The following is a 23,264-nucleotide window of genomic DNA, read 5'->3' as shown; positions in this document are numbered from 1 at the left end:
TGTTGATTTCTCATTGCTCTATGCTTCTGATGGTTGTGCTTCATTTTAGCACTGTCAATTAAGGAAAATACTTTGGAATAGTTGATGGCGCAGTATCAGCAAAGCCAACAGAATGGTCAATTTACTGCAGAGTAATAGGCTGGATTTTGGTATGGTTTATGAAAGCAGAGAATAAAAGTGGGATTTCAGAGAAAAGGAGAGGCAAGGATTAGAATCTCACAGCGGAATGAACTCCCTCAAAATAAGAGAGGCCAATTTCAGTTTTGAAAAATCCATTTTTTCCAGGGCTCAATGTCTCGCTCTTCCATTCACTTTCTCCCACATTCACTTGGCCTTCCCTAAGTTGCTGTATAATTACAGGCACGAGTTACATTATCCTCTCGAGAGAAACCTTTCCTTGTTGGGCTTGAACAAAGTGGAGAATTCAAATATCATTCAGGGCCATCACTGATACAATCTTGTGCATAAAGTTCATAGAGTAGTATGGAGAAAGGGCAGGAAGGTGGGGTTGATACAGAGGTTCATATTGAATAGCTGAGTAGGCTCAATGGACTGTATGACTTACTCCTAGTGCTTCTTTACTGATGTTAATAGATATTACCCTGTTCTGAAGATGGGTCACTAAATGTGAAGCATTAGCTCTGTCTTGTCTCCACACATGCTGCTAGACCTACTAAGTATTCCCAGCAATTTGTATTTTTGTTTCAGATTTCCAGCAACTGCAGTGCCATGATTTATTTTATCATATAAGAAGAATCATAGAATCCCTACTGTGTGGAAGCAGGCTATTCAGCCCACTGAGTCCACACCTCCCCTCCAAAGAGCATCCCACCCCATCCCTGCATTTACTTTAGCAAATCCATCTCGCCTGCATTTCCCGGGCAATTTTAGCACAGCCAATAAATCACACATCTTTGGACAGCGGGAGGAAACCAGAGCACCTGAAGGAAGCTCATACAGACACAGGGAGAATGTGTAAACTCCATACAGACAGTCACCTGAGGCTGGAATCGAACCTGGGTTCCTGGTGCTATGAGACCACACTGCCACCACACCGCCCTATTTAGCTACCTGGAGATCAGTTGGTTAACTTGGATGATGAGGTTGTGGTGCACAATCAGGCCAGCAGTGTAGGTTTATTCCCTGTACCTGCTGCAATGGGCCTGCCTCCTCACTTTACCCCATGCTAGAGCAGTGGTTACCATTGAGCTATACGTAACCAACTTGGTTTTCTTGAATGGAGAGAGATGCTGATGGTTCTTTGTGGAAAACAGCTCCTTTTGTACACGTACATTCTCCCTATAATGACTGAAATAATTCTCAAGATTGCCTTTTTGCATTAATTTGTAAACGTTGGCCATATATTAGTCCAAATCGCACTTCATGCACCAACCTGTGATGAAAGTCACTTCCAAATCCTGACGTCTGAGAATGACAAAAGTAAACCACACTGCAGCGTCATTACACAAATCCAAATGCACCTCTGATAGCATTGCAGCTTGGAGTGGCTGGAGGCATTTTGCCATTGCACTCTTTATTACAACGCTATTAAGAGGGAGAGCTCAAAATCTGCTGGAGCTCATCTGGTGGGATTTGACAAAAAAAAATCACAGTATTGCACTCTGGTGGGCACTGACTTACTTCATTTGTATGTGAACACTTATGAGGATCCACGACATATATTGATATATCTGGAGGTACTAGTGGCCTAGGGTTTTGAGAGAAACGGGAGTTAAATCAAAATTTATTCCCAATATTGGAAAAGGCAATGTTGAATACAGGACATTGAATCTCGACCGAACTTGAATGTCCTGGTACAGGACAAGTAAAAATCAAATACTACCTTTTCAGTTTCATCAATAGAGGAATTTACACATTCATTTTGGCTTACACAGAAGCTATCAGCTCCATTAAAGAATTTCACCGTGATTGGAACAGGCAGATTTTTCACTTTAATGCAGCGTTCAAATCCTGAGGGATAGACAATAAAAATGAAAAAAAAGGGAATTTGCTCAAATCCGCTTTACCCAAAGGATAACACAATTGCAGAACTAGTTAGCAGGAAAGTTATTACAATGAACAGAATAAGTGGATGCAATAAGTGGATGCAGAGGTAATTGGATGCATTTTTTGGAAAGAATAGGGATTGAAGGATATGATGAAAAGGCAATCATTTAGAATCGATTGTTTGAAACAAAAAATGGGCAGATTTGTTGGCTGTAATGTGCTTTTCCCATGCATTAATATTGACCAAATTTTATATTCTAAGGAATGGGAAGATGTTCCATCTTTTCCAGCTTTAGTTTTTGATTTTTTAAAAACACACAAAAATATATGTTATCACGTACTAGTATTCTGTAAATCGTATTTTAGAAAATCAAATGAAATATGGAAGGTCTGAGGTTAGATGAAGTTCATTTGCCTTGCCTTCTGCCACCCAGTGTTATTAGCTCATTGATTACCTCCAGTCTTTCTGTGGAAGCTCCTGGCTGTCATGTTGGATGTACTTCAGTGTTCCTTGAGTACGTTAAGATCAAGTGAAATTGTCCATGCTGACACAGCGGTGCTTCTCGGGGGTAAAGCTGAACTTTAAATAGATGACTCGGGTGTTTCTGCTCGAATTCCTGCCCACAATGTTAGATTATACACAAATAGACAGTGTTGGATACTATGCTGGGCCATTTGAACAGAAAAAAAGGTAATTTATTGAATCTCTACAGTGTGGAAACTGACCCTTCAGCCCAAAAGTCCACAACAGCCCAGCCAGACCCATTCCCCTACCCTATCATCCTGTATTTACTCCTGACTGAGGTGCCTAACCTACACATCCCTGGGCAATTTAGCATGGCCAATTCACCCTAACCTGCACATTTTTCGATTGTGGGAGGAAACCCACACAGACACGGGGAGAATGTGCAAACTCCACGTAGACAGTGGCCCAAGACTGGAACCGAAGTCGGGTCCCTGGTACTGTGAGGCAGCACTGCTGATCGCTGAGCCACCATGCAGCTCAAAAACAGAGCCAAAGAAATTCATTAGGTTCAGGTTTCAATGATCTTTACAATAGAGAGGATAGCTTGTTTCACAAAAGAAAAAAAGACAATGGATGCAGCTTTCCTAGCACATTGTCTTAGGTTGGCAAGTACATAAATCTGTGTGTTGGTTGGGAAGTGTATTGGGTTCAGATACAACGTTCTTTTATAAAATCCCTGTGGAAGCAGGCCCTTCAGCCCATCACATTCACACTGATCCTCCAAAAAGCATCTCACCTCCTTATCTTATCACCCGGCATTTCTCATAGTTAATGCACCTATCTTGCCCATCCCTGGGCATTACAGGGCAACTCAGCATGGCCAATGCAGCTAGCCTGCACATCTTTGGACTGTGGGAGGAAACTAGAACACTCGGAGGAAACTCGCACAGACTCAGAGAGAATGTGCAAACTCCACAGGGACAGTCACCTGAGAGTGAGATTGAACCTAGGTCCCTGATGCTGTGAGGTAATAGTACTAACCACTGAGCCAACATGCCACTTCCAGCAGCACAGCCCACCACCTCACTGTCTAGAAATGAAAACTGGCAGCTTGTTTTGAACACTGTAATATGTTATAGATTTCAGGAGGGAAAGGCATGGGGAGTGGGCCAGACAGCCATATAGTCAAATGATTTAATGGAAGTGTGACACAAGATTAAAGTATTTGAGAACTGTTACTCGACTCGAAATATTGCATTTAATCTGACGCCCCCCCCCCACCAAAAAAATGAGTGAGCCAGGGTCATGCCAGATGTCAAAATGTAGACATCAGAGGAACAGGAACTGAAGCTGTACACTTTCAGTTTTACCAGAAAGAGGACAAAGAATGGACAATTAATCCACTCGCAGAAACTAGGTTGATCATTCGGACACTATAATGAGGCTTCAAGCCTTCATTTTAACATTTACTCTATTTATAAGCACAGACAGTTGCCACTTGGGCAATTCAGGATGGGCAGTGAATGCTGACTAGCCAATGTCACCCACATCCTGGGAATCAATTATAATGAAAAAAATAACATAATCACGGTGAGAAGCATTGAATCCACCACATAAGTGCCTTTATAGCGCACCTTGTGAGCTAAGAGAAGGAATGATCTTCTGACTAGGTCCAACAAACTCTCCCGTAAAACACCCAACCCACTGCTGCTGTTACCGAACAGTGATCCCATTTGCTGGTCTATTTTCAGGCATGGTTATCTTCCCTTGGAACAGACAATGAGCCCCAAATCTTTGGTCTTCAGAAGAATGAGATGAGATCACCACATTAAAATATATATGATTCTGAAGGGGCTGGACAGGGTAAGATACTGACACGGTGTCTCTGCCTCCTTCTAGATTCTAAAACATGGAGACATTGCCTTATGATAAGAAGTCAATCATTTAATATTGGGGTGAGGAGAAATTTCTTCACTCTAAGAATTGTGACTTTTTAGAATTGGTTATTTCAGAAGGTTATGAATGTTCTATTTTTGGAGTGTATTTGTGGCTCATACAGACAATCTCTCAGGAAATCAAGGGATATGGAAGAGAGGTGGGTGATAGGGTATTTGAGGTAGAACATCAGGTATGAATCAGGCTCAAGAAGGCATGTGGTCTCATTTTGCTTCTTTTTTCTGTTCTTACATTATACAAGAGTGCCTTGTTATTCAACTCTAACCTGAGTTGTACCACCTTAAGAAGGCAACATATGGAGATTATGAGAGAAGATGAAATATTGGGAATGCTGTCATCATGGAATGAAATCATGTGGTCAGAAGTAAGCGAGAAGTCACAGGAGAAATTTGATCTACTGAAAGTGCCAATTGTTATCAGACAACTTAACTGTTCTTTAGCTTAAAAATCACACAACACCAGGTTATAGTCCAACAGGTTTAATTGGAAGCACTAGCTTTCGGAGCGATGCTCCTTCATCAGGTGATAGTTCTTTAGCTTGACCTTCTAACTTGAGACCACCTGGTTTGACATGAATATGTAGATGTTGAATAGACAATGTTACTGATCCTGACAAATATAGTAATGCAAAGGGATAAAAGGAGGTTGCAATTAAGAAATCATCACAGCCAAGATAGATTTTATGTCACAAAATAGTTTGTTTCCATCAACTGCAGCACATCAAAATCCTGGCGAGTGCAAGTGGCAGGCCTTAATAAATTAAGTTGAAATGATTGAGAAGCCTCATATAAAATATTATAAGGACAGTGTGTGACTCATCTGTTCTGGTGGTATCATCTCACATCTTTTCTCAATTATTAGCTCTTGATGCACAGCACTCTGCCACGTGGTGTATGTGCAGTTGGGGAAGGTGGGGGTGTGGGGGGTGGGGGGCGGGGGTGTGGTGGTGGTGGTTGGTTGGTTGATGGTGGTTAGTGTTTAGAGAGGGAATGGCATTTCCTGTGATAGATTTCAAAGGTAAAAATAATTGTGTCAGATCGGGACAATTTAATCTATCATACTCAATGGCTGCATATGCACGTCAGAAATCACTGACAGCAACCCTGCGGGATGGTTTGATGACTTTTGGAATAGTTTTGTGCATTTTACAATGAGGCAACTAAAAACTGTGGGTGACTTGGGCGAGAGAGTCACAGTATTTATGAAGGCATTGTTCATGTTAAAATGGGAATAATTAGAATAAGGAGATGAATTAGGAGGAATAATTTGCTCGAATGCACTAGAACATTCCTGAATCAAATGCAATCGAATGAGCTCAGGCAAATTTAAAAGATTTCAAGCATTATTTTAAAAAGGAGCAGAGGCTTTCTCCCTGGTGTCATGGGCAATATTTAGCTCTCAAACATTGTCATGCAAAGGAAAGAAAAACAAATGATCCAGTCATTATCACGTGGCTATATGTGAGAGCTTGATGTGCAAAGATTGACTATCACGTTTCCGAAACAGTGACAAAACATCAGCCCCTGCAAGATTTCCTTCAAGACACTCACCAACTGATTTGGAAAAATATTGCCATTCTTTCAGTGACACTGGGTCAAAATCCCAGATGTTCCTACACTAAATGGACTGCAGTGGTTCAAGAAGGCAGCTCACCACCATCTTCTCAAGGGGCAACTAGGGATGGACAATAAATGCTGTTCTGGCCAATGATGCCCATGTCCATGTATATAAAAGAATTACATTCAAAAGGACTTCATTGGCTGTAAAGCTCTTCAAGATGTGCTGTTGCCATGGAAAGTGTTGCATAAATGTGAGTCTTTACCTTCTTAAAAGAGGTTTATATTTTCTTCCAAGACTTTTTTGTACGTGAAATATTGCTCATCTTCCTCCTGTTCCAAGTTGGACTGAGGGGAAGCAAAAGATGAGCTTTAGTTGACAGAATGGGTGGAATGTGAACTCAAGGGACCTTGATAAAAACTGACGGAATTGTGGATGCTGTAAACCAGAAATTGCTGGAAAAACTCTGCAGGTCTGGCAGTGGAGAGAAATCCGAGTTAACGTTTCAGGTCGAGAGGCCCATCCTCAGAATGTGTTGTTAAGGTGCTTTGGTTGGGAGGTAAGTGCCTTAATGAGCTGTTTCCATTCCTGTATCTGACACTGCCACCTCGGTGGCAGGTCAATAAGGTGCAATGATCAACACAAACTAGGGGCTATGGAGGTGATGTTAGCTTGCCTCCTCCACCTAAGGGAGCAAAACTGGAATGGTGGCTAAATATCTGTGACTATCCAAGCTCAGGCAGCAAGGGGAGATGCTGGAGACAAGCAGAGTCCTGCTTAATTCTGCACATTGGACCATATTCTCATGTCACTGGGATGCAATTGCTAATTTTACCGGTGGCTTCCTCACCTTGACAAAAGCTGCAGGGAATCGCTGTTGGCACACTGGTTCAGTAGTTAGCACTGCAGCCTCACAGTGCCAGAGACAAGATTCAATTCCCTCCTCGGTTGACGATCTGGGTGGAGTTTGCGCATTCTCCTTATGTCTGTGTGGGTTTCCTCCCACAGTCACAAAGATGTGCAGGTTAGGTGGTTGGGCTGTGCTAAATTGCCCAGTAGTGGGCAGGCTAGTTGGATTAGCTGTGGGAAGTGCAGGGTTGCAGGGTTACAGGGTGGGGTAGGGGGGTCTGTCTGGGTGGGATGTTCTTCAGAGGGTCAGTTTGGACTCAATGGGCTGAACAGCCTGCTGCTATGCTGTAGGGATTCTATGATGCCAAATGCTACTGCAGACTCTCCAACACAATTAGGAACAGAGAATATAGAGCAGGTAGAAGGCCATTCAGCCCTTTAATCTTGCTCTCCCATTCAGTATGACCAAAGTTGACCATTTATCTCATTGCTTTATTCCTGCTTTTGCCCCAGACATCCTCACAGCTTTAATTTGAAAGTTATTCATCTCTTTCTTGAATATATTCAAAGGCAGTGACAATAACGGATGGGCAAGAAATATTGGTCAACACCCACATCTCCTGAATGGATTTAAATTAAAAATCTGCTCAAATGCAAAGAAGTGCAGATGCTGGAAATCAGACACAAAATCAGAAATTGCTGGAAAGACTCAGAAGGTCTGGTGACATCTGGGGGAGTCACTGGACCTGAAGTTAACTCTGCTTTCTCTCCACAGATGCAGCCAGACCTACTGAATTCTGCCAGCAATTTCTGATTTTTTTTTGTTTAAAATTCTGAATCTAGGGATGGAAATGGACCAGTGTGGTAGGCTTAAAGAATGCACCCTGTAGGACCAGGGTGTCAAAATGCTCTTATAAATTCATACGTTCATAAGATATAGGAGCAGAATTAGGCCATTCGGCCCTTCGAGCCTGCTCCACCATTCGACCATGGATGATATGCTCTTCACAGAGGAGAAAGTGAGGACGGCAGATGCTGGAGATCAGAGTTGAGAGTATGGTGTTGGAAAAGCACAGCAGGTCAGGCAGCATCTGAGGAGCAGGAGAATCGACATTTCAGGCATTTTCCTGCCTTCTCTCTGTATCCCTTCAACCCATTACCAGTTAACAATCTGTCTAACCCCTCCTTAAATTTCCTCACTGTCCCAGAGTCCACCGCACTTTGCAGTAGTGAATTCCACAGATTCACAACCCTTTGGGAAAAGTAATTTCTCCTCAACTGTTAGGGTTAGGGTTAATATATGAAGGATACCCCTGGTGAATCTCCATGTCTGCCATTTCCACTGCCCAAGCTTGATATGCACATCAAGAACTTTTCTTCCAAATAAAGAATATCCCATTTTAACAGCCAAGCAAATGATTGGTGCTGACATCCCAGCAGTGTCCACTCTCTCCCAGTCCCAATGAGCTGTCTGCTCATTAGACCATCTTCCTGCCTGGGAGTAAAAATCTACAATGCGGGAATCTCAACCAAGTTAGAGCAGGAGAAAAGAGATTCAAGCAAAGCTATTCCAGACGATCAAGCTCTTGACCCTCAGCCGGCCAAAACTCACTCCTTCCTTCAGACTGTGTGGCTGAGGTTGATTGTTGTTCATCTCAACTCGAACCCCAAACTCACTGGCCTCTTTGGGCAGTCCTTCCTACATTTGCAGCAAATCGCAGTCAAGCAGATGGTGGAAAGTATCCTTGCCACTGAATCATTCTCCGAGAAAGGGAAGGCTGTCTGAATTCACCTAATCTGCAGGACGCACTGATTAACCTTCAACAAAAGAAATGAAAGGAAATCTACCACACTCCTATAGCTCCCTGGTTGATAAATACCCTTTCCAGTGTAGAACTTTTAAAAAAAAATCAACATTTGGAATGTGAACATCATTGGCAAAATCAGCATTATTGCCTATCCTTAACTGCCTTCCAAAAGGTAGGACTAAGTTAACTTATAGAGTCATAGAGTCATTCAGCACGAAAACAGACCCTTCGGTCCAACCAGCCCATGCAAGCCATAATCCCAAACTATGTTAGTCTGAAAGACATCCATTTACCACCTTCTGAGAAAAATAACTGGAAATGACACCATCATGTGAAGTGATGTCACCACAGGAAATGACATCACCAAACCAAGGAAACCTAAACACATAAATAGAAAGTGGGTCATAACATTAGTAATTCACTGGAGGCTCACTGATAATGTTACCTAGTATGGTGATGAAACGTCTGAAAACGAACCTTCCAGCTCAGTGAGCAAACTTACCCAGAAGATATCCTTATCACAGCCATGTAGGCATAGTGCTGTTGGGAAAGGGAAGAAATTGTGATATATTTCCAAGTCAGGATGGCGTGTGGCTTGGAGGGAACTTGCAAGTGCTGATGTTCCCATGTAACTGTTGCCCTTGCCCTCCAAGATAATAGAGAGGCTAAAGGTTTGGAAAGAACTCTTGAAAGCCCTTGGGGAGTTCATGCTGTTCATCTTCTAGATGGTATACATTAATGGTGGAAGGAGTAAATTTTGAAGTTGAAGGTGCCAGTCAGCTTCTTTGTCTTGGATGGTGTCGGGTTTATTGAGTGTTATTGGAGCTGCACCCATCTAGGTAAATGTATTCTATCATATTCCTGACTTGTGCCTTGTAAATGATGGACAAGCTCTAGGGAGTCAGGAGGTGAGTTACTCACCACAAGGTTCCTAGCCTGTGACCTGCTGACCTGAGCCAGCGATAGCAGGAGGATCCTAAATTGGAGACTTTGTTATTTGCCAAGTCGCTTGAACTGAACCAGCAATGGGCACTGCCACCTAAGGCCATGGCAGTCCTGGGATGAAAGTAATGAAATTAGCTGTCACGTGTGCCATCTAGGTGGAGATAGGTTTGAAGATAGTCACGATCCTGATGTGCATTTCAGAAAGGTGTGCGATTCCTTGAGATTCTTGTGGTTTGAGGTTGCAAAGAAATCCCACTCGATCCCATTTACAAAATGAAATCACAAGCTTCTGTACCAATTCCACCCCCCCCCCCCCACTTCCTCTTCCATAGCCCTCCCAATACTGCTCCTTCAAAAACATGGCCAAGACATTTTGAATGTTATTCTTGAACTGTCCTTCTAAATCCTTTAAGGCAGTATATTCCTGTGCACAAACATCATTTCTGTGCGTTTATAAATATGGATCTAGAAACAGGAATGAGCTGTTTAGCATCTTGAGCTGACTCCATCACATTTTATTTTGTGCTGACCTTTCACTTAGCTCTACCAATCCACCTTAAGTTAGTCACCCTTAACACTGACACCTCATAAAAAGTCTATAAATCCCAGGCCTTAGCCAAGGGCTGGAAGATGGGGTTAGAATATTTAATTACTGGTTGTGTCCCAGACACCAGTTGAAGGGTCTTTTTCTGTGCTGTAGCTCTCTTCGATTCTATGACCTTTTGCCCTTGCTGCCTCACAGTTTATTGGTGGATAGAATCTCAAATTTGCACTGCATTGGTTAGAGCATAGGAGGCCATTCTGCCAGCAAACAAAAACAGAGATTGCTGGAAAAGCTCAGCAGGTCTGGCAGCATCTGTGGAGAGAAATCAGAGTTGATATTTCAGGTCCAGTGACCCTTCCTCAGAACTGATTTCTCTTCAGACCTGCTGAGCTTCTCCAGAAATGTCTTTTTGTTTCTGATTTCGAACGTCCGCAGTATTTTGGTTTTTATTTAGGCCATTCACTCCATTGAGCCAATGCTAGCCCGACTGATTCTACAAGTCTCAGTACTCTTAAAGGCCTCCAGTTTATCTCATCCCTTCACGATACCCTTCCTGTGAGAAAATGATTCTCCTTTCCACCTCTCGGCACAAACAAATCTAACTTTATGCCCTTCCCCCTTTATTGGGATACCCTTGAGCAGAGAAAGTACATCCCAGGGGTTAGTTCTGAAGCAATTAGTGGAGGTGATGGTCTAGTGGTATTATCACCAGACCAGTGACTGAAGTAATGTCCTGACGACCCAAGTTCCAATCCCAATTCCAGTGTGGTAGATGATAGAATTTGAGTGCAACAGAAACTATGAATTGTTGGAAACTCTCCATCTGTTACACTATTGCCCCGGGTGGGAAGCTACCATCCTTACCTGGTCTACATGTGACTCCCGACACATGTTGTTGACTCTGTGAATGGGTAATAAATGCTAGAGACGCACTCGTCCTGTGAATGAATAACAATTTTTAAAAGTCCAAATCTTAAATGGGACAAATGAAGGGATTATTGGAAAAATTGAGATGCAGATGCAATGGGATGATTTTGTCATGAGGGCGGCGGGGATGATGAGGGAGGGCAGGTTTGGGGAATAAAAGTCAAGCTGCTTGTTTTCAGACTGAGCTGCACGCCTGCGTGCTGCCTGACAGCGCTGGTGGCGACCAGTCATCGTGGTGAAAGGCGCAGGTTCTAGAGAGAGAGAGACTGAAACGGTGAGGGGAGCAGAGGGGACCCCCAACAGGAGAATCTCTGAGGAGGACGGAGCGGATCGACGAGCTTGACTTTGGCATCCCTTGGGAGGGCAGGCATCGAACTCCTGAAAGCAGGGCTGCAGTCTCCAGCGAAAGCAGCCTCCTGTTTGTTAAAAAGCAGAGCCTCTGCTGAGAGACGGTCTTGTCGGAGTTAGTGAGACTGAGCAGACCGTGTGGAGTTGCAGAGCGCGGATTCCTCTCTGTCTCTCTTTCTCTCTCACACACACACTGTGGGCAGACACGGACTGAGACTGGAGAGAAAGATTTCCTTCCACCTATTGAATTTTTGACAAATCCTTCGGGGGAGCTGCTTTCCTCTCTCTCTCTCTCTCGCTATCTCTTTTATTTGGTGTGTGTGGTTGGAACTCCGGGACTGGCTGCGGGAATTTCTGGGAGCTTTCTGCGTTTTCTCCAGCAGGTAAGAGACTTTCGTTGAATAACTCGGCGCTTGTGCAACGCAAGGATTGGGCAGGTCAGCGTGTGATACTGAGGAGCAGTTGGCAAATGATGTACAACTTCATCCGTGATAGGGGGATGGATGTGGGTTTTTTTTATATATATTTAAAAAATCCACTTGACATTTTACCCACTCGAAAGCCACATTCCCTGCCTTTCCTGTTTAATTTCCCGTCTCTCTCTCTCTCTCTGTATATCTATAAAATCTGGGCAGAGAATTCCAGTCTAGATTTTTATACACACGGGGAGGAGGTACAAAAGGGGTGGGGAGGTGTTGAAATTAACTCTGTAATGTCCCCAACTCTGCGTTATTTGTAACTTTGAATCCCCCCTCCCTCGCCCCTTGTAAACTTAGTCTACTGAGAAGGGGTGGGGGTTATTCTTAAATGATTTCAACGCCCCCTTTTTTAAAAAAAATTATCTGTCCTGTTGTGGCATCAGGAAGCCCGGGATTCCTAAAATCGTCTGTCAATCCTCAGCCTTTTTATTGTGGGGGTGGGGGAGGTTTGTGAGGTTAGGGGAGAAGACGGGGTCATCGTTGAGGGAAATGTGGAAGGAGGTAATGATGTGTTGTGTGTGTGTGTGTGTCAGAAATGGGTAAAGGCTGGGTCGCGACCAAGCGAGGGTAGAATTAAGCAGCTGGAAAGAGGGAAAGTAGGAGGAGAGGGGGTTTGTGCTGGGGAGGGACAGACAGCAGTAGTGATGGAGGGGGAGGGGGTGACAGAGAGAGTATGAGGGATCAGTACATTAGGGGCGATCTCTCGCACTGTGGACCAAGTGTAGCTCCTTAATGACCGGTCTAATTTAAATTGAAATAAGCTTGTAAATAGATTTCAGACGTTAAACAATCCTTGGAATGAAAAAAAACCCAACACGAGTAGAGTTTCACCGTGTCTGGTGAACTGTTACTCCGCGAAGGGGGGGGGGGGGGGAGAGAAATGTTCAGGCTTAAACCAGGAACTTGAAACGTAAAAGTGAAATCTCCAATCCTCTATCTCTCTGATGCAGATACACGCATCGGGAGCAACATACCCACAGATCCAAATACACAGAGGGACACACAGGTGCATTTGCAGAGAATGGCACACGCATACACACAACTGCAAGCACAGAATGACACACATACATATACACAATTGCACACACAGTATGAGACGCATATACGCAACTGCACACACAGCATGTCACACATAAATGTACACAATTGCACACACAAATGACACGTGCATAGAAATTATATACTGTATACAATTACTTCTACATGGACACAGTTATATATACATAATTACACACAAACACATTTACACACCTACAATCATCCAATTACACCCACATCCCAGAGTGACATAGTCTGAATTACACACATAAGGTACGCACAATTACATGTGCATACAGTTACATGTACCTAATTGCACAGAGATACACATTTACACAAATCCAATCACACAGGCATTTATTCTCGCAGATTGACAGATAACGACACACAGTGACACGGGTACAGACTTGCCTTGGGTCAATTGTATGTTCTGAAGGTATCTTTCTCTGTTGTATGCGTGTGAGAGGGAAAGGGAACACCTCTGTGTTGGTAGATGAGGCTTTGGGAGAGACGGAAATGAAAAGCCCCCTCTCCCAGAGACGAAGCGGTAGTTTGCTGTTTATTCGGGGCTTGCGTGTCCTTCCTCTCTCTCTCTCTCTCAGTATGCTCCCTCGGAAACTGGCGATTCACTACTTGCTATTTTCACTGCACACCCGTGATAGAAGTTACAGCCAGGAGGACGTGTTATTACATGGCTCATGAAAATTCGAAGCGAAAGCTTTAAAGCTAACATCTAGCTGGGACATTGACTCGGTAAATCCCTGTAAAACAGGTACACCGAGAGGCAGCCAGTCTACTGGTGGACTACCGGAATATTCTCGCATTTAAAGGGGCAGGGAGTCTTTCATCCAGCGATGTGATTTCCCACGATTGCATTCAGTTGAGAGCTCTTTTGTAGAATATCTAGAATGCTCCCCCCCCCCTCCCATTCCATCCTCCAAACAACACCGACTGTTATCATTGCCTACTCTAGTCAAGGCATTCCAAAGTCATTTTCCGTTTGTGAAGAACTTTAAAATGCTTTTAAGGATCAGCCAGGCTTGAGGGTAGCATTTTACAGCTCAGAACGAGGCCATCCAGCCCATCCGCTAATGTTAGCCCTTTAAGATCAACCCAGTTTATCTAAAAAGCTGCCTTCCCTTCATTCCAGAGCAGTACAATTGCTCTCCTTCGATCCCCTCTTTCATCTCCTTCCCCCAGCCGTTTGAACCATTCTGGGATCACAGCAAGCCCCTACTCTCCAGCTTCTTCATCTGAGTCACACTCAATTTTGAGATGAGTTCTGGACAATTGTAAATCTAATGCACTCTGATTGGGTGCCCCTGCTGAGAAACAGATCCTAACCCAAACCGTGAAGTATGATGCTTGCGCCAAATGCTTTTATTGATAATTGTCTGATTTATAGAATACCTCTTACTGACTAACACAGCATCCTAGCAGTCCCTATTTATATGTGCTCCAACTCTTTTTTTTAATCAACCTGTTCAGATTTGTTATTACACAACTCTGGAGCAGGAGCGACTTGAACCTGGGGCTCTGAATCCGGAGGTAGGGACACTACCACTGCACCACCAGGGCTCCTTACAAGGGTGCTAGTACTTCATGAAAAAATTACCTTCACCTGTGTATCATAACAATGTCAATACTATACCTTCAATACCTGGTAAAGACTGTCTGGTGTTTATTGCCCGTGCCTAGTTGTCTTGTATAAATATTTCATGAGGCCACTAAATGTGCAGTTAATTTCCCGTAAAATGGGACAGGAGTTAATTTAGGCACGAACCTTAAAGAAGGCACATTACCCCTTTGCAGACAGACATGAGTAAAGCAGGTGGGCCAGCAGCAATCTATTTTTCTTGGGTTCTTTTCATGGCAACTAGCTTTCCTTCAGTTCAACTTCTCAAACTGCCAGGGTGGGATTAGAACTTGCAATCTTTGGGTCATTAATCCAGGCCTCTAGATTAACTGGAGCAGTAAGAAAGCCAGTAGCCTGGAATAAATTTCTGGAATGGCATTCCTAAAGGTGTGGATGTCCCAGTTCCACATGGAATGCAGTGGCTCAAGAGTGAGGGCTAGGAAGAAGGACAGTAATTGTTGGCCCAACCAGTGACAGCCACATTCCCTTCCAAGAATAATAAAGACACACACTGTACCCCTACTGTATCTCCTATTTCTCACAGGGACAACACTTTCAAAAGCAGTACATTGGCCATTAAGTGCTTGAGAAATCTGGTGGTTGTGAAGGGTGCTATGTAAATTGAAGTTTTTGACTTTATTTTCAGTTTGACAGGATTTAAAAAGAATGAAAAAAAAACCCTCTGCCATAAAATTGATCCCACATTGTGATAAACTGTCACCGGTTACATCACTGCAATGTGGGCTGTGGGGTGGGGAGTGTGAAGTGGGTGGATTCTGATGGTGACTGGTTTCAGTTTTTCTAGCTTGGAAAACAGGAGCTGGGGAGAAAGGTTTCGTTGAATTGCTCGTTAGCCTTAAAGTTTCTAATGTTAGAAAAGAGGCCAGTGCCTCATCATCATCTCTCCTTTTTTTTCATTATGTATAACATTACAAATTCTCACTGACAGCTCAAGGCCAAGCCAGCAGAGTGCTGCACATGTCTAAATGCAATGAGCTGTGTTTTCACTGGCTACTGGCAGCAGCAACAGCATTCAGGATTACCAGCTCTAGTCAGGTGTACACCAGGATGTTTCACTACATGAGGTGCTCATGATGTGGAGGTGCCGGTGTTGGACTGGGGTGAACCAAGTTAAAAACTACCTGGTGTTGTGTGATTTTTAACTATGAGGTGTGACCAGCTATCTCTGGCACCTGGGATGGAATTTAATGCCCTCTCATGGCCCACTTTTGCCACCGCTGCCTCTGCCCCCTGCTAGCACCCATGTGACTGGGTGAGGCCACTCCATTTTCCCCTGCTGTCCAGCTGTTTTCCCCTTCTGCAGACCCCGCTGTCTCCACTGCCTTCAGAGGCATGTCAGGGTCTGAAGATCCACCAGCTATTGGGAGGTGGGATGCTCACCCTGTGGACCCAGGAACTATAATGGATGGCATTGTGATTTTGGAGCTCCCAGAGATGGATATGATGGGATTGCAGCTGCCATGGTCATCCCAAATGGTAATTGACCAGAGTCCTCATTGTCCCTCTGAATATCCCTTGACACTTAATAATTGAACCATCACCCATTGATATTCAATAGCATCACCATCACTGAATCTTCCATTGTCACCATGGCCGAGATTACAATCAATGTTTCCTTTAAGAGCCATTCCAAAGGGGTAGGGACATGTGTTAAGTGGCATACCAAGACCATTCCCAGCAATGACTTCCAGCTTTGGAAATCACTGCAGCAGAGATCCATGCAGAGGAAACCAAAATTAGAGGGAACTTGGGTGACTATTGAACAGAAGCTGAACTAGACCAGCCACATACAAAAGGAGGGTCAGAGGCTAGAAATCGTGCAGGGAGTAACTAACCTCCGGTCTACCCAAAGCCTGTCCACCATCAATGAGGCCCAAGTCAGGAGGGTGATGGAATACTCCCCACTTGCCTGGATGAATGTAGCTCCAACAACACTCAAGAAGCTTCACACCATTATGCAGCCCACTTGATTGGCACCACATCCACAAGCATCCACTCCTTCCACCACCAATGCTCTGCAGCAGTAGTGTGTACTATTTACAAGATGCACTGCAGAAATTCACAAAGACTCCTTAGAAACCTGCAACCACTACCATTGAGAAGGACAAGGGCAGCATTTACATGAGAACATCACTGCCTGCAAGTTCCCCTCCAAGCTACTCATCATTCTGATTCGGAAACAAATCACCATTCCTTCAGTGTTGCTGGGTCAAATTCCCTTCTGTGGGTCTACCTACAGAGTTTGGACTGCAGCTGTTGAAGAAAGCAGCTGATCACCATTTCTCAAGGGCAACCAGGAATGGGCAATAAATACCAGTGTTGCCCACACCCGGTCAGTTCTCTTTCCTGATTGCTGTACCTTAACCCCAGATGTCTTTGTGAATTCATTGGAGTCTTTTCTCCAGTCTACAATAAAATAAGTGATTGATACAAATGAACACACTTTTCTGAACAACATGATGATTTTTCTTCTGGGATTTTGCCCCGATGGATGGCTGACCCTGAACTTTCTTAAATGTTTTCCCCACTGTGATTCCAGTTTGAGGCTCGAGGTGTGATGTGATCCATCAGTGGGTGCTGTGTGAACTGAGGAGCTGGGGAGTCTGTTTTGAAGGTGGGGGAGTGTCACGGGGGTGCCTAGAGTGTGGTGGCATCTCAGATAGATATCCACTATGACTTGTGACCCCTAATATTTCAGCACACAACCCCACCCTGAACATCCGCCCTCCTCCCACGCTTTGGTAGGTCTTGTGCAAAGCAGTAAATGGCAGTGCTATTGAGCTATCGCTGTTCTACATGTAGAAGCTAGCATCAAATTTGACGGTGTCTCCTACAACAATGCAGCAATCAACTCAAAAATCAGGGTGCTTTGATGCTTTGTAACTGAGGTTCTCCTCAAGAATCCATGTGAGTCGTGATATGCAGCCAACAAAGATACTTAATGACATTGATTTGTTAAATAGAATGGAGACAGTTACTTGACATTTAGTTGAATGTACTCGGGTGTGCAAATTGACAATGCTATCAAGAATACAATGTGCACTTTTGCAGCATAAGACAGCATATTGAGATCAGGCTAATCGCCCCATCCAGAATGCGCTTTTTTCACAGCTCCCATTGGGTTTTTTTAAAGTTGTGGTTTTTTTTGGAAGAGATCCCATTAGCTTTTCAGATTTTTACTACCTTATCCCACTCGGAGACAAAGTTATGAGCTCTATGGTTTTAGTTTTCATATCCTCTAGTTGTGAAAAAGTGTAGCAATGCAGACTTTCAAGGGATACTTTCCAATTTCATTTCCCAACTTAAAACAAAAACTGGATTTAGATCTTCATATTACAAATATGATGGGACATACCCAGTATTCAGTCAGAAAATGCAGCACATGAAACTGCTCTGGACCATGCAGATTCATAAGTTGCATCCAAACCCAATTCCCTCTCATATCACTGCAGTCAATGCAGAGCCATTATCATTTCGGATGGCCTCCATTGGTCCCTGCAGAAGGAGCATCAGTCACAGTTCTCTTTCCTGATTGCTGTACCTTAACCCCAGATGAAAAATACATGTCTTTGTGAATGGCAAGTAAGAAGACATCCAGGCTAGTCACGATACCTCACAGTTCCAGCGATCATACAGCCACCGGTGTTCACTGCCTGGACTGAAGGTCAAGGGAAAGATTACAGTCCTATTCGAACAGTGCACTACATTGCCTTCAAGAAAACTGACTACTGTGGGCCAACAAAACATGGAAAAATTATTGTTCACTTGCAAATAATTTCCAAAAGATTATTATACAGCAGTCTGCAGCAGAATACTGACCTGAAGAACAAATATTTTCTGAGAATGTGTTTAATAAAATTTCATTTACGTGGGTGTCACTAGCTAGTTAGCAATTAATGCCCAGCCCAGACTGTAGTTCAGAGACAGTGACATTGCTATGGGTCTGGAGTCATGTATCAGCCAGAGGATTTCCTTCGCTATAAGGCACAGGTGAACAAGATGGGTTTTTACAACGATTGGCAGCTCTTAATTCCAGCCTTTATTGAATTCCAATTTCACTGTCTACTGTGATGGGATTTGAACCTACATCCCACAGAACATGGGCCTGGGGTTCAGGATCCTAACATTGCCACTACACCATAACCTCTCCATCATTCTGTGTTTTATTCTTTGGGAATTGGCTTGCAATCTTCTGTCATGCATCTCTGACTTCCTTCATACTGCTATTGGCATATATACTGATAGCCACCAAGGCCTGAAGCTCTGCTATTTCCTCTCCACACCTCCTTACTCTTTTAGGATGTTTCTAATATCTATGGGCTAGACTGAATGTGTTGCTGGGGGCAGATTTGACGGCCTGATGGGGCAGGGAGAGGGTGGTATAGTTTGTGGGCGCAGTGTATCCAACCCTACCCTGTGCTCCAGTTTAACTGGGGTGAAGGTGGTATTGAACAGCCCAGGTGCCATTGGGACAATTCAGGCTTTTATGTGGGCAATCAGTCCACCCCCTAGCATTTAACCAAAGGTAGGAAAGGCCTACCTCAGTCTGGCATATTTGTCCATTTGTGCTGATTAGTAGGAAGGTGGGTCCCTCCCTAAATAGATCTCTGTACTCATCAGAAGTTCCCCCATTTCCTCTCCTCATGTCCCCCACCTCCATGCCTTTACAGAACCTGGCTCTTCCCCACCCCCATCATGGGCTCCCAAATATTTCAATAACACTGATGTGTTGTGGCCGAGTGTGGTGGAAGCAGGATCAACTGAGACATTCAAGAGGGCATTGCAAGATTGTTCGGAGAAGAATAGTGTTCAAGGATCTGGCGAGAAAGCAGGAGGCGATAACACTCATTTAATGAGCTGGTGCAGCCACAGTGGGCTGAATGGCCTCTCTCTGCACCATATTGGTGCTGTGATTCTGAGTGCAATATCAGCAAAGGCTGCTATTCCGCTGACCTCTCTGAGGAAGACGCAGCGTCCCCCACCCTCACCCTGCTCCAAAGTCCTTTGCAATGAAAATCTGCAGTGAATTGACCGCTCAATGCCTGTGGGATCTTCCTCTGGGCACACTGTCTCACTGTCCCTCTGACTGATGGTTGGCGGGGGGGGGGAGGTTGGAGGGGGGGATGGAGGGGGGAGTGCAAGCAGTGAGGGAGAGCTGCCTTTGGTGGACAATGGGCACACAGGCACTGAGGTGACCCTGTATCATTGACCTGATGTGGAGGTGCCAGTGTTGGACTGGGGTGGACAAAGTTAAAAATCAAACAACACCAGGTTATAGGCCAACAGGTTTATTTGGAAGATGAAGGAACACTGCTCCGAAAGCTAGTGCTTCCAAATAAACCTGTTGGACTATAACCTGGTATTGTGTGATTTTTAATTGAGCCCTACCTCTTTAGCGACTTGTATGGTTTGGTGCTCACATTTTGTCAGTGGACCAAGTTACAGAGCGCAATGGAATGCTTTTATGATGGTAAAAGTGCTATAACAGGACATAGGAGCAGTCAGAGGCCATTCAACCCTTCAGCCTGCTGTGCCATTGAATATGATGATGACTGATCATCCAACTCAGTCTCCTATTCCCACTTTCTCCCCGTAACCTTTGAACCATTTAGCCCCAAGAACTACATCTGACTCTTTCTCAAAGACATTCAATATTTTGGCCTCATCTGCTTTCTGTGGCAGAGAATTTCGCAGGCTCCTCACTCTCTGGGTGAAGAAATTTCTACTTAACCTAGTCCTCAATGGCTTACCCCTGCATTCTTAGACTATGACCCTGTACTGGACTCCCTGCTCATTGAGAACCTCCTTCCTGTATTTACCTTGTCCCTTCCTGTTAGAATTGTATAAGCTTCAATGAGGTCCCCGTTCTTTCTTGTAAACTTCAGCGAGTATAGTCCTAACTGATCTTTGCTCTTCAGTCCTGCCATCCCAGAGATCACTGGATTGACCGTCAGTACAAATGCTGGAATATTTGGAAATGTGTAATACATGTGGAAATGGCTTGGAACAATATTGCAGTGTTAACATAAAGTGATTTGGACCTGAGAAATGTATATTGACGTTTGTCAGTATGTAGGTCTCTCTGTGTGAGTAAGGCACTGGCTGCAAATTATCCCCACTTTAAAAAAGTACATGTCTATGATTTCAGGCAAATTTTTGTTTTACAATGTCAGGAGCTTATTAGGAACTTAGCATTTGCTGCCAATGAGTGTATTTGAAGTGAAAGTGAATTGGATTTAAGGGAAAGCCAGAAATATCTATAAGAAAAAAGGGAGAAAGGAATGAAATATATGCAAATTCAGAATGGTATTCTGATAGTGTCCTCACCTCTGAGCCAGGAGTACCAGATTCAGTTTCTACCTGCTCCAGTGATGTGTTATAACATGCCTGGACAGGTTAATTAAACATACCTATGCAGATTCAGTGGATTGAATAGTATGGGGCTAGGTCCGTAAACCCTCTTATGATCAAAGGAAATGACTTATATTTATATAGCACATTTCACAACCCCAGTAGATTCCAAGGTGTTTGACAATGGATGAAATAATTTGGAAATATAGTCACTGCTGAAGTGGAAGCAAAGCTGATACCTTTAAATTGTTTAACAAGTTTCTCTGTTGGATTTCCACCATGCAATCCAGAACCTCTTCACCCCCACACTGGTAATGTAAGGCACCTTTTACCTCCCTCCCCTAATCAGAAGACCATGGCTGCATGCTGCCTTGTTCAGGGAGCTGTGCACAACCCCTCTCTTGCCCCTGTATTGCTGTTCCCACTGAAGAGCACTGTCTAGGTGCAGTCTTCAGACGAGCCAATGAATCAAGGTCTGCCCATTCAGCAGAGCTCAAAATGACCCTGGGCACACCCTTGAAGAGGATGGGGGACATTTTCCCGGATATGCTGTCCATATTTAACCCCTCAACCAACATTATTAGATAGGCAAAAGTGAGGACTGCAGATGCTGGAAATTAGAGTCAAGAGTGTGGTGCTGGAAAAGCACAGCAGACCAGGCAGCATCCAAGGAGCAGGAGAGTCGATGTTTCAGGCAAAAGCCCTTCATCAGGAATCCTGAAACATCGACTCTCCTGCTCCTTGGATGCTCCCTGACCTACTGTGCTTTTCCAGCGCCACACTTTCTCAACATTATTAGATAACTGATGATCTCGTGGTTATCCTGGTGCTGGGATTGGGATCTTGCTGTGCAGAAAGGATTTCCTACATTCCAACAATGCCTACATTTCAGTGAGTCTTTAGTTAGATGTGAAGTACTCTGGGATGCCCTGAGGACCACAAGCAGGTGCTACGTAAATGCAAGTTCTCTCCGCCTGTAGAATGCACATCCTCTCGGTCACTGCTTTTCTCCTCTTCTATGTACTTGAACTCCCAGCTCCAGTGACGCAGCCCGGCGACTCATCCATTTCTCACTCGCTACTTGCCGTTTGCTCTCTGACAGCGAGATTGCTAAATTTGTACTAATTAATGCCAGACTTGACAAGAATGTCATGCTGACTACTCGGGGTCCCCACTGGGGAATGGATTGAACTGTCCACATCGGCTGACTTTGAGCAGGTCTGTGAATAATCATTAACATGCTTTCAAGAGATAAAATTGGATTGAACCAACCACCAGCCTCTGTGTGTTAGCATCTTCCCAGTGAACAAATTAGGTAAAAATATTGGGAAAGGTAAGGAATGTTTGAGAGTTTGGTTTTGGAGTTACATTTATGCATATTTTCTGATTGCTGTTCCCACTTGAATGGAGAAGATTAATCCTTGCAGTGTGGAAGCTGGTCATTCAGTCCATCAAGTTTGAAGAGCAGCACACCATAACTCTTCCCAATCCCTGTAGACCTGCATTTCCCATGGCTAACCCACCCAGCCTGCACATAGCTGGACAATCTAGCATGGCCACTCCATTTAACCTGCACATGTCTGGACTGTGGAAGAAACCCACACAGACATGGGGAGAATGTGCAAACTCCACACAGTTGGTCGCCTGAGGCTGTGAGGCAGCTATGTTAACCACTGAGCCAGCATGCCGTCCCCAAATGTGCATTCATTTCAAAGCAGGCATTAACTTTTACAAAATAACTACACGAAGATCAGTGCGATACACACTATTCTTTCTTCCATGGCTTGTAATTGTTAAACTGGTTCTGGAATCATTTCACAAAGTATTGGATTGGGGTTCAGTAAGCAAGTTACTTGTAATTAATTCTCCTTTTCTTCACCTCACCCACATCTCCTCTCCTCCCTCCACCTCCCGCAGCAAAATCATTGATTTGCACTGGTTTGAGTGCTGACTATCTCCCATAAATAACTGGAAGGGCTGAGTCATCAGATCTGGGTCGCATGAGGCTGGAGAGCTGAAGCCTTACCCTAGGAAATATGAAATATTGGCTGAGGTCCTCGTGCAGCACAGTGCTGAGGGAATGCTGTACAGTCCGTGTTTGGTTAGATATTGAACCAAATCTCCATCCACCCTCTCTCCTGGAATCAAGCCACTCTTTCTGAAGTGGAGAGGGGAGTGTTCTCCTGTGTCCTGGTCAGTGTTTCTCCCTCAACCAGCATCGTTGAATGTCTTGTCATCATATTACTGTTTTCTGGAGCTTGCTCTGTGCAAATCGGTTGCCATGTTTCCCACATTGCATCAGTGACGACATTCCAAAAGTAGTTTGTTGACT

At 44.2% G+C, this 23,264-nt stretch overlaps 1 long non-coding RNA gene across 1 annotated transcript in view; it reads left to right on the top strand.

Annotated features, from left to right (window-relative positions):
- Positions 1-11,345: 11,345 nt before the first annotated feature.
- The window catches only part of LOC132827045 (uncharacterized), a 266,502-nt gene continuing 254,583 nt past the window's right edge, over positions 11,346-23,264 (top strand). The window contains exon 1 of the long non-coding RNA XR_009645958.1: positions 11,346-11,790. This is a non-coding gene — a long non-coding RNA (uncharacterized LOC132827045). The remainder of the gene's footprint in view (positions 11,791-23,264) is intronic.

This window comes from Hemiscyllium ocellatum, chromosome 24 (genome assembly GCF_020745735.1).
Source record: "Hemiscyllium ocellatum isolate sHemOce1 chromosome 24, sHemOce1.pat.X.cur, whole genome shotgun sequence".
Taxonomy (NCBI): domain Eukaryota; kingdom Metazoa; phylum Chordata; class Chondrichthyes; order Orectolobiformes; family Hemiscylliidae; genus Hemiscyllium; species Hemiscyllium ocellatum.
This window is presented reverse-complemented; position numbering and strand designations above follow the sequence as displayed.